Here is a 17639-nt window from a genome sequence, read left to right as displayed (position 1 = left end):
GCAAATAAGTATTTAGTATTTAATAATAAGTATTTAATTTGTATTTATTTTGTCAGCTGGATATTTTTGGAGGGGCAATGCCCCCCCTAGACCCGGCCCTGTTTAGCACAGGGGTTTTCAAACGGTCCCCCAATTAAAAACAAAACAAAACAGAAGGCAGCAAAGGTTGCTAAAGATTATTTCAGTTTAATTTCTACAAACTATATGTTGTTTTTATAATATCACACTTACTATTTGTCTAACGGTTTAAATGCTTCTTTATACAATCTGGCAAAAGATGAATCATATTTGGGGGTTGTTGGCATTTAAAAGTTTGAAAACCCCTGATTTAGCAGATGATTTTATCCAAAGTGACTTACAAATGAGAGCATTTATTACTGTCTAAATGAAATGTTATAAAATGGTGCAATACAAACATGTTGCCAACAGCAACTTATTCATTTATTTGCTTTCACACTGATCTTAATTGATCTTTTATTGGAAAACAAGACTGAAGACTGGTTCTTTTGCAGTGTTGTGAAATGGTTTCATCCCTCCTCTGAGTGGTGTGAATTTAGCACTTCATAAAGAGCAAATACAGTCACATGATGACTGTGTCTCCTGATGGGTTGAGCAGACAGATGGGAAGTGACTGTTCCTGGAGCAGCTCGAGTGTGTTCGCGCTGTTCCTGTTGTGATTCCAGTATCCGCTGCTTTGGCAGCCAGTATAAAGCACAGCTCTAGATACAGCAGATCATGACCACCTGCCTCCATATTCCTGTTGTCCAAACAGTAGTGCAAGGGGAAATGACATCATCGGGAACACCTGTGCCCATGCCAACAGTATGCCCAACTGCAGTCCGACCTTTAAACTCTCTGTGCGCTGTGTCCTAAATCTAACAAGATATTTCTGGATTTGGCAGATGTTCTTTTGTAAAAAAAAGAACTTTACAGTAGGTCTGCACCTTGAGGGTCGAACCCATGACCTATGTGTTGCTACCAGTTACAGGAGCTACTGCAAGATAATTGTGTGCAAACTGAAGTTCTGTCCTGCTGTTAAGTTTTGATGTGCTCTTTTAAGCATAATGAATATTTTTCTCTATCAAATTGAATGAAATTAAGATGCAACGCCAGGATAATCATCTACTGGCTGGACTTCATTACTCTAACTGTATTGTAAATTATACCGTAATATGAAATATGCTGGCGGTGGGCAACTGTCGTATTACAAAAACACGCAATACGAAGTCATGACTGAGAGAAATGCAATAGCGTTCCTGCGAGCAATTTCTGTCAATATTGCAGACAGATTGTGTGAAGATTTAATAAACTGAGTTCTCTGAGGGCGTCAGGTTTTCTTGGGTTCTTCATTAGTTCTTCTACGCGACCAAGTCCCTAAAGATATTACTGTACGCAATATTACTACAGTAGATTTCAGGTAGAAATGTGATTTTGGATTGTTTGAATATGTATACTGATTCTTCGCCCAACTATTCCACTGCGTGCGTGTTGTGGGTGGGTGTATTCAGACACAGATGGGTAATAGTGATAAGACACTCTTCTGGGTGTACTGTGAATATCTTGGATGCCTTTTTAATCCCTGGTGAAATTTGACAGTCTGTCATTGGATGGAATCAGTGCAGCCCTGCAAATATCCAGCTGAACCCCTAACCAGAATAAACACCAATACTGTACAATGAATATGCTTTGCCTACAAGAATAAATCAGACACAAAAGTATATTTTTAGTGATTTTATTTTTGTTTTGCTGCAGTATGTAAAGCATGCATAGACATTAAAAAAACGTACAACTTACCTATTCAATTTATGAGCAGAGCAGAGCAGATTTTTTAGCTGGCTTGAAACCCAGCAGACAATGTAGCTGTAGATTGAACCACACAGAAATCTACATTGTATGCCAGGTTCACGACAACACAAAATAATTCATCCTTCATACTCGAAAGCCAATGAGATTCCAGAGTCCTCAAATTTAACTCTCATTATTTGTCAGCCTTCAGCAACTCGAAAACATTCGCACAAAGACAGTCCCGCTGACAGACAAATCACAAAGAGAATGACATCTCGCCTTGTCCTTTGTTACCTAATCACTTAAATTGAATCTTCGACAGTCAAATAGAAAACAATGTGCCGATCCTTTCAAAGAATGTTGAACAGATGTCAGAAATCATTTCTCAGGGCTTTAAAGCATATCTCGACAGCTCAACTCACCTTGATCAAATTCTTTTAAGAAAAATAAAATACATACTCGGCACAAAAAAGTTTGAATGGTCTAAAAAAGAAACAGAAAGGAAGAGCAGAGCAGAGCAGAGCAGAGCAGAAACGGTCTGTTACATAGGAGACGACGGCCCTCTTTAACGTTCATGACACAGACCGGGTCCCATTCTGACAGGATGAAGCACGAATTGTGATAACATACCACACAATATGAAAGGAATGTGCCAACAGGAAGTGGAAAATGCCATCAGAGACCCAGTAGCCAGATGTAGCTGCTGATTGCAACACAGGATCTACACTGACTACTGAGCACCTCATGGGCACCCTAAAAACAAGCCGTTGTCCAGTTGAGCCATCCTCGGTTTCTCACCGCCATCACTTCCTGAGGAAGACAGAGAGAGAAGCGAGCAGTTAGACAACCCAAAATCAAAGTGACTGCTGCTACTGAGCACGACGACAGCCCTTCTTTTTGCTCGCGGCACTGGGGAGGGGAAGCTAATCTCCTGATGGGCATTTTTAAGCGTGCTCCAGCGCATTTTAACGGCATCTGTGTGCTCATCACACCCTTTTAACCAAACAAGACCTGCGTTTTGTTCACTAATAAAAAGACAAGCGCTTACAGGTACCCTGAGTTTCACATCGATGCCATACAATATCACGGCAGTGTATGCCCTGGTTTAATACGACTCTCCAAATCCACTTAGTGGTTTGGCACACATGTAAATACACGCACCTCTCTCATTCAGCGATACCCAAAGATCATTTTCTTGTCCTGATTTCTGGTGCAAATATATAACCATTTAAAAATGGTACATACAGCTGATTGAGGTTTTGTTTCTATTTTAAGCAAAGCTCTCACTTAATTTTTGTTCATGATAAGGTGTATTTATTTTTTACAGCTGTCTCAAGTGTATTGTAAATTTTGAACTGCAATGGGTTTTAGTGTTAATGGAAATGTCTATAAAACAGTAGAATATTACCATTAGATGTTCTGGGTTTTTTTTCTGTTCTGTTTTTCAAAATGATTTTCATTTACTATTTACAGCTACTAACAATATTTTTTTTCCAAATTTCATATAAAAATATTGTTTCTATTTGCATTTATTTGCAGAAAATGATCAAAATAACAGAAAAGATGCTCTGTATTTGTTCAGACCTCAAATACCTCAAAGAAAACATGTTTATATTCAAGCAATGCAACAGTAATATGTATTTAGAAAAATATAAAAAATGATTATTAATCACAGTTTTCTTTCACGTTGGATGACCTTATGTTACTCCTGAGATTTGACTTTGTTAAAATTCAACAGACACTGTACTGGAATGACCACAATACATCTAGAAATGAGAGTTTGGACAACAAGACACAATGAATTGAGAAAAATATTTCCTTTCACTGTAACTGCTGTGTATTTCAATCACATCGTTCGGATCGCCTCGGCAATCACCATTTTATAAGAGAGATCTTATCAATTAGAAGTGGCGTGCTTGTTAAAACCATTAGCCATTTGTTGTGATTGCCAATGGAAAGGCAGTATGACTAGAATAAATTATTGTCGGCTAGATAAACAAATTAATACAATAGAGAGTGACACAGAGCACCAAACACATCCCACAGGAATCCATTTTAACCCGACGAGGATGCGGAGAGCGTGAGGCCATTTAGCAACAACATGCATTATCTTAACAATTAACAACAACAGAATTATTGCCTCTGACTGACAGGAGCACCCAGAGATGATTTCGGCTCTTTTCACACCCTGCTGTAAAAGCTTCAGCTTTGCATACCTTAGACCTTGTGACTGTATTGATCAAACATACTTTTGACCAGCTGATGGTCACTTGACTCCAATTTTTCTCCATTAAGGAAATTCCTTCCCGGCCTCTCCCCTTCTCTGAATTCCAGTGCTGTGTTCCTGCCACCAGTGTTTGTGTGTGATCGGGCCATGGGACTGGGGCGGTCTGATATCAGAACTGTGTCACTAATATATATTTGTCTATTGAGCGCTTTATGGGCTATTTAGTAACTGTCAGTTGTTATCTGATAAGGGCCCTAAAAGATTTCCAAGTTGTTTTTTCTCATATGTGTAGGCCGAGTTATTATTAAACAAGCCTCTGATTTACCATTCCATAAAGCACCACAAAATTTTATTCACGTCAAAGCATTTGTCGGCCATGGTGGCCATAAAGCGGATTCCATGTATTAAAACCCCGTAAAAATTTGCCATTTAATTACGGCAGTGACAGCCGACATTGACGGCTATATTGTGTCTCCAGCCCATCGGTTTTGTTCCACTCTCATTGTATTTCATCTGGCAGCACCGAAAACTGTGTTTGAAACTTAAATGCGTGGATGCACGAATGGAGACTTTGTAAAGACGTCAATCACTAAAGCCGCCTTTAAGTAAAGCAAACAATTCATGTGACAAAGCTCTGTTCTACGCCATCATCATTTTCTGTTCTTGTCTGATTTCTTGTCTATGCCGGCAAGCTTTTCAGGGAGGTACGTGTTCCTGCTACAACTCTATTGTCTGCCCCCGAGGAGAAGCCCTAGCCTGCGTCTTCACATGAATGACCTGTAAACATTAGGAGAATTCCGTCACATTCCATTCATAACCTTCCACAGCTACTGCTCTCCCATGCGCCTGCTAGTCAGCACAAAAGACTTCTTTCGAAATCGCTCTAAGCTGAGATTCTTCTACAACTGCAGCCGAAAATGCATTTTGACGGTTAAATTGTAACAGCTTTGCAGTCGATACTGCTGTGGAATCCGAGGCGCTGTGTGAAATTTAGACACTCTGTGGCATTCAATCTATTCTAACGCTCACTTGTTCTGACAACTCTAAAATGTGTTACACTGAGTTTTTATTTTCTCACAATACTTTTATGCATCCACAAGACTGAACATGAGAAGACTCATGAAGGCAATAATGTATAAAATTTACTACATTTTGTGTGTCAAATGATACAAAAGCATGAGATGTGCTCACCTGAAGATTTGGAGAATTGTAGGATCTGAACAGCCCATCTGAACACACCTGTAAGCAGAAAAAAACAGAGTTTATGAATCTTTGTTTGGGCAATTCCGTGAAAATGTCAACCTTACCATGAAAAAATCTAGTTTTAAGCAAAGGTTTTTACTATACTATCAGCACAGATATTAACATTTGGTGGTTCAAATACCCGTGTGACGTCTCCAAGTTTTTAAAACATTTTAGTGCATGATTTTCCATAGTCAGGTAAGTGACATTTTCAGGATTGAACGGTACATATTCCTCATAAATGGGCACATGAAAAATAAAATAAAGTAACTATTTTATGTTCTATGAAGAGGCATCCCTTCTGCATTTGTTAGGTATTATTGCCTCAGATTTGTGCATTTAAATCGACAGAAATCCTACAAAGTTTGTTGTCTCCCAAAAACTGTGTCTTTTTTGTCACATTTATTTCTTGTGCATAACTTGTGCATAAACTGATATTTTTCTGATGTTTAAACTTTATCAACAAGTGTTTAATAAAATATAAACAAATGGTTCCGTATATTGGTAAAAAATACATTCTCTGAGCGTTTTTATGTCACATCCATAATGCAAAATGTCACATCCATAACGCTGCCCGTTTTAAAATTAATAAAGCAAGGTAAATAAATGACCATGATCACATATTTCAAGTCTATTGTTCACCGCTGACCCTCTTCTAACAAAAACGACTGGATTTCTTCCGGTATATATAAAGTCCCTCCTTCCGAAGCGCTCTGATTGGTAAAGCTGACCCAGTCTGTCGTGATTGGTCCCCCGCTTAGAGCATGTGTCTGAAGACTTCCCACCCATACCATATCAGCGAGCTTCCGCTTCTCAGGCTGTTGTGATTGGTTGGTCCCCCTCTCAGTGCAAGTGTATTCATAAGCTTTGGCTTTTAGCAATAAACAGTAACAATGTCGTCAACTTCACTTCATCAGTTAAAAACATGCGGATTGATCGAAGTGCAACGGAGGTCTGCTAGTGCATGTGCAAACGTCAATCTTTGTTAGAGATCCGGATTTTTTTCCTACTATGGCGAGGGAAATGACACCGGACCGTTTGGCGTCAGACCGGTTATATTAACACTAATAACAGAAGTGTTAGTTTTGCCTTTTTATATTGGACCAGAGTTGGATAATAAAACAAGCAGATTGACCAGGAGACATTTGCAAGCAGGACTTCAAAGGACGTTTCATAGAAGTGTTTTAGAGGTATGCGCACACGCACACAATATCAGTGCGTAACACAGAACAGCTTTCACAGCCGATGTTAAAGTCATGGACGCTGTTATTTGACCGTTGGTTGTCTTAGAATGTGTGTAGCTGAATTCTTATTACCAGCTGTAGGACTGTGATGAAAGTGAAAGGAATTAAGCGTGCAGCTCAGTCAAATGTTTACAATCTCTGATAACCAAACACTACTCCAGCGGCTCTTCCTCTTCTCTAAGGATGGCCTCGCCCCTTTTTTGGCGTATTCCTTTGGGCGGAGGTTTTTCAAAAACTCAGAATAGTGACATCATGTACCCGGGAAGTAAAGGGCTGTAGTCCGATTCCAGCCGTTCTCTGTAGTCCTTGAAAAGTGAATTCTGTTAAAGACAATATCTCGCTTGGCATTGAAGTTTGAGCTTTATCATTTTGCAGATATTGTTTATGCTCTAACAGCAACATTACACACTAACTAATGTTTGAAAATTGGCATCACGGGGAAAAGGGAAATTCCGCTTTAAAAGGAAAATGTCCCCAAAACAGTGCCGCTGATTGAGTTAAAAACCTGTTAAATGTCTACGGCTCTCATTCCTTGCCTCATAACCATGCTTTGGAAAGACTTTTGCCATCGATCAAAGACACAAACATAAAAAGCATGACAGGTAAATTCACGACGTTGTTTTAAAAAGCAAGAGCCTTTACGTGGCCTTCTGAACAGACATCAAAGTTATGACTTGTCAAAGCCTTGTGGGGAACTCCAGAGCAATATTTTAAGCAAGAGCAATTCCTCTCTCGGCACCATAATGAAAACCGAATCAAATAGCAAATGTGATTTATAAAGCGCTCCTTTTTGATGACAAATGTTCGGCAACATTAATGATAACAATCAATCATCTCTAATGAAGACTTTCACTACGGACCGAGCCCAGATCACAGTGGGCTTTGTGTTTATTGATGCCGATCCAGATATCAGGCCCGTCCAAAACCAGAACTGATGAGCCCCTACTTGTACTACTCACCGTTTACAATATGTGGGCCAGAGCTGTCAGATGAGGGGGTTGAAGATGGGAGGACAGGAGAAAGAGAAGAGAGGAAGCTGCCAGGGTAGCCTGCCCGAGCTGGGCTATTCCTGGAGCCCCATTAAGTTTCAGTTGATGTGGGTTTCCTCCTGGCTGCCTGAGAGATGACTGGCCTGACCACATCCAGATTTTGAGAGGAGCAACAGCCGAGCCCCTGACCAGAATGCTGTCAACATGGTCGGCCACCAAACAGGAACTGAATCATTACCCACACCAGCCCCGAGCACAGGAGGTGGGGCCGCTGGGGGGAGAAGGGGAACCCAGATCAAGTGTGTGCGTTTCTATTTGTACATATAAAAGTTTTTGTGGGAGAAAAAGTGTGCTTTGCGTTCCCGTTTTTGTGAGGAACAGTGGGAATCTAAGATGAAAAAATGTGATGGATCATGCAAACATTTCATTTCAGTTGTGGCCAAATACCACTGAGGACTACTTGTTGAAGAAGGAACTGAGAATCGCTGACATTTTTGAGTGAGTGAAGTACAAGTACACAGTATCATCTAAAAGAGTATCTTTTTTACGCGATTACAGTGAATCAATTTTCTACTAAACGCTCTGGCCACATTTTGTGCTCGCTGCCTTTGACCTTCTACCTACATGTTTCTAAAGAAGTCTGGACTGCTTTCTGTCGATACTGCCTTTGAATACAGCCAACCAGCGGCAAGCAGCTATCACTTTCACAAAGAGGTTGTCTCCTGTCATTAAGAAAGCATGAAGGTTGGTTTTTAAGTCTAATTCGATTTAGAATAAGTAACCACGGTGAGCCACATTCGATGAAGGACTGCATCTGGGTAGCCTAGTGTTGATAATCACCCTCGATAGGGTTTTGTTGATACAATCGTTCAAAGTTTGGCCTCGGCTGCATAAAAGGTGTAGCATTTCATTGCCCTAAGCCTGCTCGCCCCTAACAGGAGTAGAGAAGAGTGAGATCTCCTGACCAACTTTCTCTGAATCAACGTGTAATTCCATTAGCCTGCCGGCAGATCAGATAAGGCCGTCAGGAGGGCGAGCGTAACTGGTTCCGAGCAACTTCTAAAGCGTTGCTAACCGACGAGAGGCCGGATCAAAATAAGAGGCTCCATTTGCCCTAAGTGTTCAGGGAAAGTGAGAGGTTTCTGCCATGCTGCCATCGTGCTAGCAGTCTTGCGTTTGCCAAATCCTGACTGACTGCAGAGCTGGGAAGTCCATTTTCTTCATGACTCTTGTAATGCGGTCCCTATTAGAGAGAGGCCGTACAGATGGGTCATGTTTGAAGTGAAAGGTGATCCCTCACCGCTCTGATGAGGACGGTTAAGTCTCACGCTGAACTAAAAGTATGCGCGCACTTTGCTGCCATTCCGAGACCGTTCCGCCTACTGGAAGGTCTGCGCTGGACTCTGTGTAGGACAGGCGAGAGACTCTTTCCAGAGGGCTGTATTGATGGGAAAGAGCTGGCACACAACGGAGCCTACGGACGCTTTACAAGGCTTTGGCAGAAGCGCAAACTAAAGCGAGAAGGATCGAGAGAGAACGAAGAAGTCTGGCTCATAGCACACCCACTCACACTCACTGGCCTGGAGAGTAAAAATCGTCTATTTTCCGCCGCTGCCATGGGTTCAACTCTCGACGCACACAGAAGTATAGCGTTACACCTAAATAAAAGCCAATAAGTTCTTCTTCATTAGAGCGACACAACGCTCTTAAAATAGCTATAATATTCGCTCTATTTGAGAGTGAACTGACCCATTGATATGCCAACCACCTCCACCTCAGATTGCAAAGAGTTTGGCCAAAGGTCTTCCACAGGATGATTTGGGTCTTTACACCAACTGAGTGTGTTATTAAAGCCATTTTATAATAGACACAGAACAACAATTTCACCTAAAGAGTTAAAAGAGAGAAAATGTTTGATCTACATTGATATCCATTTTTTTCCATGACATGTTAGCGCACGTACGCCACTCTTTGCTTATTGGAATTCAATGTGCTGCCTGCACTCTGGCCAGGTAAGGAAACAGTGCCCATATATGGGCACGGTGACACTCAAAGGGCTGGGTGTGTTCCGCCGTTACCTGAGCGTGGACGTCATGCACGCACACACCTCTCATTCTGTCTCCCTGTACTTTTCAACTTTCATTACATCAGGAGCAGGGAGGCATGGAGACAGGCATGGAAACAAAAGCAAGTCTCTCACAGGAAGTCCAGATTTTTATCTCAAGATAACTGTGATGTTGTTTAAACAAAAGTTTAGGGTCAATTACTCTTTATTCTTTATTTTTTTACCACATTTTACAATTATAGTGAACTCATTAAAATAATAGATTAAACACAACTGGAACTATAGGAAAATGTATTCATTTAATTATACTAATATAATAATAATTAGTATTGTATTAATACTTGTTTTTATATAAAATGATCCAATTTAATTATACTAGTATAATAATAATTTGTATTATATCTTTTTTTATTTTAAATAAATGAAACAAAAAAACTAAAAAAGGAATAATGAACAAGTTTTTTTGTCTGCACAACTAATTTTAAATATTTAAGTTAATGAATGTTTGAGCTAACTTATTCACCTTCAGAAGAGAAGGTTTTCAAGATCATGAGAAACATTTCAGTCAAGCGTTTGACTGATATTATAGGCAAGACGCAGAGCGAGGGTTGTGGCGGGAGCTTGCGCAACCTGACAAACTGACCCTGTAGCACATTTACAGCAGGTAGGCTATATCACGGCAACGTCCCACGTGTTGACATAACTCTTGCCGGTACACACCCATGGATACTGAAGTGCTCTCATTACCCAAACGCTCTCGACACGAGTAAAACGTGCCAGCGGCTCCCTCTCCTTCCACCCTGAATCGAGTCGCTCCCACCCCTCCCTGCACAGGGAGTGTAAGTCTGACGTCTCGAACAGCACAAGAGCAAAAATTAGTATTCCATTCTTTTTTAAAAAGTAACCTGATGATTCACAACCGCCACTGAAACCCTAAATACTGTAAAAGTATGACCTAGAAAATCAAAGCGGCGTCACACCCGAACCAAAGCGTTGATTTTAAGGTTGACTTCAGAATTGATTCACTGTAAAACAGCGCTTGAAGAAAAAAGGCAAATATTTTTGATGAGTTGAGACGTTTTATTTCGCCCTGCGGAAAAGACTAGCTTAGACTAGTATGAATTTCCATGCTGGTATGATACTGGTCGAGTCTATGGACCAGTATAGCCATGTAATATTTATATATAAAACATAAAACACATATACAATGCTAGTCTTTCAACCTTCTCTATGCAATAGACAACATTATCAAGCCTGAGGAACACAATGGTTTATATCATAGCATTTCACATTCACAACAAACTCATGCCGAACTTCCTTGGGTGGGTATGAGAACTCGCCCGCTGAGAGCTGGGCCAAAGGGAGGGGAAGATTTTGTATACTTTTAGAACACAAAGAGATGGAGGATGCACGAGCATGTTGGTGGGCGTAGGTACTATTGCCGCACCCTTCAGCAAGCACAGGGGTCAATGTGTGACCGGCACATTCCTTTGGCTGTTTGAGGCGTCAGTATTGCACGCACACACCCTCTCCACACCCAACATCCTTTAACTTCCTATGCGAGTCTCACGTGGTGGCAGGTAGCCTTGAGATCTAATTTTAAGGCGGCTATTGTTTGCAGTAGTTTCCAGAAGGCGCCTCTGCATAGTCGCCAATAAAATAATTAGGTTAGTGTGTGAAGTGACAGTTTTCAGGGACTTTAACACTTCCTTTGTTTGCATTACCCAACTGTATTTCAGTTAGAGATGTGCTGTTGATCCACAGAGTGTATTTATTTAAATATATATATATATTAAAAATCCTTAGAAGGGATTTCATTAAAATTGTATTTTAGTTTACATTTAATTTTTTTGATTAATTTGCAAGAAAATCAATAATGCATTCACAGGTACAATTAAGCCAAAATGAAATGTATTCTGTTCATCTTTGTAGCTTAGGGCTTCACCTATTAACTCTATATAAATAAAATAAGTCAATTGTATAATATACATTTATTTTGAAATGTTTCAAAAATACTCTTTTTTCCTAGTCACAAGCATATCTCAAAGTTTTTCGTTAAAGGTCATCTACGCACATGTACACTAGATCCTCAAGGACAACAGCTGGGCACAGAGCCGAATCCAGTGTGTCTCTCTGTACCGCATTCTGATTGGCTCATGACTAAGTGTATATAAACCCACACTTCCTTAACACCGATCAGCCCCCAAAACTGACAAATATATCCACACGCAAACAAGCGCTCTGGCCGATGTTGCAGTAACAGCTGGTGGAATAGACAGAAAAGGTAAAGCTAAACACCGGTAATTCCACCCACCGTCTGGCCAATAGTGGGCCAGCCAGCAAACCAGAGAACGTGTCCTCTGATTACCTAAGAGCAGCCGGCCAATCAGAAGAAATACTCACACACTCCATTCATAAGAAGCCGCATTGTGCGGGGACTCAAATTCTTCCTCTTTCTGTGTTCACTAGCCATAACCGCAACAGAGCGTTCACTCATTGGTGGACACTCCGGGCAAAAAAAAAAAAAAAACGGAACATAACAACCGCTGTCCCAGGGGAACCCCCAAAATATGTTCCCAGCCTCCATAAGGCACATTGACAATTCTCTCTCATTGATCTGACTTATATATAAAGTCAATATATTTTCAATATCGGCTCAAGAATTAGTTTCAGCTGGTCTAAAAACCATCAGCTTTAGCCTACTCACTCAAGTCATTCATGTGACACAGATAGAAAACGAAAGCACATTTAATGAATGGCAGACCTACCCACAAAACACACACACGCTTATCACACATGTAGGCTATATGTATATACATTAAACCCTCAAACACACAATAACTGTAAAAATTCAACCACTGTTTCATTTTCTCTGTCAAGTTAAGCCTCTGAATATCTCATCCAACTTATCGAGAACCTGCAAACAATTTCTCAGTTTTAAAGCCCACCACATAATATTCATTAGTACAGCTCTTTTTTTCCCTTCTCATTGACTTACTCAGTCTGGGTGAAAAGAGCATTTCCTGATGGCTGAGCGCTGCTTGTGCGGGGTCCCCAACTTCCCCCTCATCCAGCCGAGCCGAGAAAGAACTGGTCAAGAGTCTGAAGTCTGTTCTCTAACGTCTCGCTGCTGGAAAATAAAACAAAACTCCACTGAGCTCAACAGCATTATCAGTCTTCTCCATACGAGTTCCACACGTTTTTTCGCTTTCCACTCGCATTCTTCAGCGACTAATCAGTAACAGTCTTAAAGTGACAGAGACATAGGAAGCGCGTGGTAGGTGCTTCCCCGTTTCAGCGGAGACCGAATAATATCAGTTATCACAGTCGCTGCCTTTAAACTCTACCGTCCCCTCCCACACTATCTCTAACTCTCTCTCTCTTTCTCTCTCTCTCTCTCTCTCTCTCTCTCTCTCTCTCTCTCTCTCTCTCTCTCTCTCTCTCTCTCCCTGAGCAACCGTCTCTCTCTCTGTCTAAACAGTCAGTCATACACGGGAGTCAGACTGCAGTTCTTATAGAGTCGGGTGTGAGGGGGCCGAGCGATTCGCCTGCAGCCTATCAGTGTTCAGAACAGGTCCTATTTCAATGCTGCTGTGAATTGAGAGGTTAGTGAGAGGACACCCATTCAAAAAAAAGCAGGGGGAGAGCGAAAGGGAGGAAGAGAGAGAGAGAAATGCCGGCAGTCGTGGTGAAAAACGCCTGGGCTGTTCCTCGGATCTTTAGCAGCAGGAAACTCCCCTACTTATGTGACTGAGGAACAGCCTGTGTCCTTTAATAAAGATTTCTGTCCGATTCTGCCCTACTAAACCGACTAAAACCTTCTTTCCCCAAACTCGTTCACGACAGTCAAACGTGTATTGTGACAGCATGAAAGATGGTCATAAACTGGTCAGTTTAGCTTACCCTACATCAGGGATTTTTAACCTTAACTCAGAGACCCCCAGTATAAAAAAGTTACATTTTCTCTCAATAACTTTATTAATATTATGATGACCTTTTTGATGCCTAATAATTAAGCATATATAACATGTCTAATATTTATTTTCTTTTTTAACGGCAGCAGAAACTTAGTTTGAAAATCTGTAACTAAAGTACAAATCTATGAAATGTTTATATATATATATATATATATATATATATATATAAAATAAAAGCAAAAAATCCCACAGCTGGCAATTTTATCACTTAACACCACTAATTTGATTAAAAAATATCAGTTTCCAGACTCAAATATCTTTCTACTAGACACTGTGCTTGATAGAAACCGATAAAAAAGGAGACATGCTATTCGTCTGTTTTACGTCCAATTAAAGTCCAGCATCTCAAGAGCGGAACAACTCAGTCTGCTTCATCCCCATAAACACCCAACTAGGGCTGTCACGATATCAGGTTTTACGTCACGTTATCATGGACGCCGGCTTTGGGGTTGCTGTATTATCACGGTATCTATTGGACTTGTTTTGGAGAATGAAGAAATAATGCTGTCAGTCAAATTCATCTTTGATTTTGTTTATTTTGTCTTTCTCCTTTTTTTTCACAAATCACATTTTTCAATTCAAGTGTACGATATTATCATACTGTATGTGTAGAATGAACATGGAATTGATAAATGGTGGTTTTTAATATCACGGTTATTGTTGATTCCAATATATTGTGACACACCTACCCCAACTGTCCATCTAGGAGAAAGTACCTGAATTCTCTCTGGCTTTGGGAAACCCTAAACCGCAGAGGGACACTCATCTGTTTAATATTTCAGAGCTTCACCTTTCCACTGAAATAAAAGACAGACCAAAGAGAGACTTATATAGAAAGCTGACAGAAACGACATCTCTACCTGCATCTCTCACTCTTTACAGTTCTATGGAACCAGAGCACCGCTGAAACTTCTTTTAAACTAGCATACTTTAGTTGTTAGTCACCAAAGAATAGTGAGTCATCTCCGTGTGCTCCGGACCGCACCGCGTGGAGCTTACAAGCCCTGTATTTTACCCCCGCCTTCTGAGTAATACAGCGCAGCTCTGTGCTTCTCTACTGCCCACCTTACAATACACAAACACCGGCCGGTCGGCCAGCGCTGTCGCCCCTCCAACAGCCCTCTGCCTCCTCAACCACCGCTGATTTTTACAGGATGCTCAAATGAGGCACAGTCATGAGCAGTGAATAGAAGACAAATTGAAAAGTGAATAAGTCTCCTATGTGACTCAGAGAAATATTTCTTAGTCATGCTATTAAAATGGGAAATATGGCGTTTCATTGCTGTGGTTTGATCTCCCAAAAACAACAATTTATAGATACTTCGAACTTCGAAGATGTTGAAAAAATGTTTTACATTTATATATAAAATATGTTATAAATATGTTTTACGTTCTAAAAATATATTTAAACACTGTAAGATGTATTGTTTCATTTCATCCATAGACAAAAATCCAGTTTCAAGTAATTACGTTTTGTGGTTTAGAAAATGAACATTTTTGTATAATGAGAATTAGAAATATTAGAATTTTCTCTATATTTTTAGATAACCAATCAACTCATTTTTGATATTTTACATATTTTATATGTGCTTTTTTAACTACTATTTGAACCTTCTTATATATCATGCTGGCATAACACAGATCATTAACAGGTTTTCCTCCGACGTGTGAAGTCCATGTTAGCTTGGACGCATGCTGTTATTAAAGCAAAAATGAGACTTGCCAAATACTGTAGAATTCTGAAAACTATAATATTTGTTTTAGTTTTCAATTATAATTTCTGTGTGTATAATTATAATTTTTACTATAATTCTTATGCTAGTATAATTTTCTCAAATGAGGAAAATGAAAAATTTATTTCAATTAGTAGTCTCAAGTTTTGAGATCCCACTGGTATGAATATTTTATTTAGAGATTTTCACATCTCTATAACGTCATAAAAATTAAACCTTAAAGATCTGTGATTTGAGTCATTCTCAAGGTCAGAACAGTTGTATGAATGAACTGTCTATAGTATACTGTACATCTCACACCTATTTTGCTCATCTCTTAACTTCAATCTGTACACAACATTCAATGTGTGTCTAAGCTCCTGCTGTGTCAGTCTGCAGGGTGAAACCGAGCTTGACCACAGACAGCGTCGTGTTCCGATAGAAGGGAGGAGGTGATGCTGATTCACACATCAGAACACGTTAATGTACCGCTTTGACATTTTTCTTTAACTGTGTAACTTGGTCTCAAACATCTTGTTGTCAGTGGGCTGAAAGCTTATGACTCAGGAACATCACAATGTAACCACAGGGCGATTATTGTTGTTGTTGCAACCATGTGCTTCCCACTCCTATCATTTGAAAGAGGAATTTAAAAACGTTTCTCCTACTTAAGGAATTATCTTAACTACTACCTTACATATTATATCAACAAAACTATTATAAAAACGTGCTGAATTTGGGATTGAGCAACAGCTCTATGATATATTCCAGTGGGTAGTACAGTTATCATTTTCTAAACATTTTGAGGAAAATATTACATTTCTTGAACATTACAAATTAAATAAATAAACAACTACACTAAGTAATTTGAAGTGAGAATTTGAGAAAACAAACACCACCTTTCTATTCATCTAAATCTATAAACATGAAGTATGTTCTTGTGTGTTTCAGCCACACCGTCGCACGCCTTGCATGCTTATTACTTAAGCACATAATAAAGACTACAAAACCAGACAGAATATAGAAATTACTTTAAATTCTTCACATTCCATTTGTATAAATGGTGTGAGGCTGTAGCTGAAAACAGCACCATGAATGTAAAGATAAAAGACTGGTCCAGCCTGTGCTCACTGACCTCTGCAACCTCACTTGGACCTGATAAACTACAACCTAATGCAGGACAGGGGTCAAGACAGATTTAGAAATGACTGACCCCAGCTGCTGAGAGACTGGAATTATTCATGAGCCAAACGCTATGAAAGATCAATCTGATTTCAAATCAATTTTGTTACTCCTTGCCTCAGAATAACCCAGAAGCAATTCCCACTTTATTGTAAGGGTGGGAGAAAAAAACGAATATTTTAAAGTATTGGAATACTTTGCCTCAAGATACTGTATCTTCGTGCCAAGAATTAATATTTTTAGTTGCATTTTTCATACGAATATTTATGTCTGTGAGAAGGCGAAGCATACCGTAGCATTCAACACACAATCAATTATTTCTGTTTGACCAGAATCCAAACTCCAAAAAGTTAAAGAGATTATAATAAATTTAGACAGAGCTATACAATTAAGAGAATATAAAAACCGAGAATTCTAATGCAAATGTAATAGAAACACACAGTTTATATAATAAAGTATACTTAAAAAGAATACCCTAAAAATAAACGTATTTAAATTTTTAAAGCATGACATGCTTAACTCACTGCACACAGAAATATATTTTACACAACCGTATATGCACAAAATGTTCATTATGCATCATCTCAACAACGACAAAAGCATCTCCAAACTCTCTGTGGGTTAAAAACGACCCATGCTGTAATCAGATTCATTCAGGGTCATTCACATAACGGCTCTAGCAGCTGCCAACATCAGGTGACCACATCAATCGTAAGACACAATGGACCTTATGGTGACAGTGAGCTCAGATAGCCCTCGTCTGTGCGAGTGAGCCCAAACCACATGACTGTGCTCAGCTAGTTTGGGCCACGATGGAATTTGGTTAGTCTGCTGGTGAGAGACGTCAGGTTGACGTACTGCCGCCACCCTGTCCCTCCTCCTCGAACGTAGTTCTGCGGCTTGTGTGCATGCCTGCCGGGTCTCACCCCGCTGGTTTCTACCAGTCTTGCCCCAGGCACTGGATGGCTATATTAGGTGGCAGCTAGCTGCCGACAGGCAGAGAAAAACATGCAGCTGTGATGTCATTGTCATGCAGTGGAGGCATGGCTTTATGGGCCTGCAGATAGAGCTGCGTGCTTGTGTTGCATTCTGCCTTGCACACATGCTCTCCCCCTGTCATTTCACCAGCGTGCGAACGCGGCTTTTAAAAGGCACAAGACTCTGCGCCCAGACACTTTGTAACCATGCCAACCATCTGCTTGACATAGCTGACAAG

The 17639-nt window shown here is 40.1% G+C and overlaps 1 long non-coding RNA gene across 1 annotated transcript; it reads right to left on the bottom strand.

The window, feature by feature from the left end:
* Positions 1-248: 248 nt before the first annotated feature.
* Positions 249-13033, bottom strand: LOC130556205 (uncharacterized). The gene is made up of 3 exons (XR_008963195.1): positions 12551-13033; positions 5204-5251; positions 249-2595 (listed from the first exon to the last, which is right to left on the bottom strand). It is a non-coding gene; the product is annotated as an uncharacterized LOC130556205 (long non-coding RNA).
* Between the last annotated feature and the right edge of the window lie 4606 nt (positions 13034-17639).

The sequence above is a fragment of the Triplophysa rosa genome, linkage group LG6, assembly GCF_024868665.1.
Source record: "Triplophysa rosa linkage group LG6, Trosa_1v2, whole genome shotgun sequence".
NCBI lineage: Eukaryota > Metazoa > Chordata > Actinopteri > Cypriniformes > Nemacheilidae > Triplophysa > Triplophysa rosa.
The sequence above is the reverse complement of the archived record's forward strand: the minus strand, read 5'-3'. Positions and strand labels throughout refer to the sequence as shown.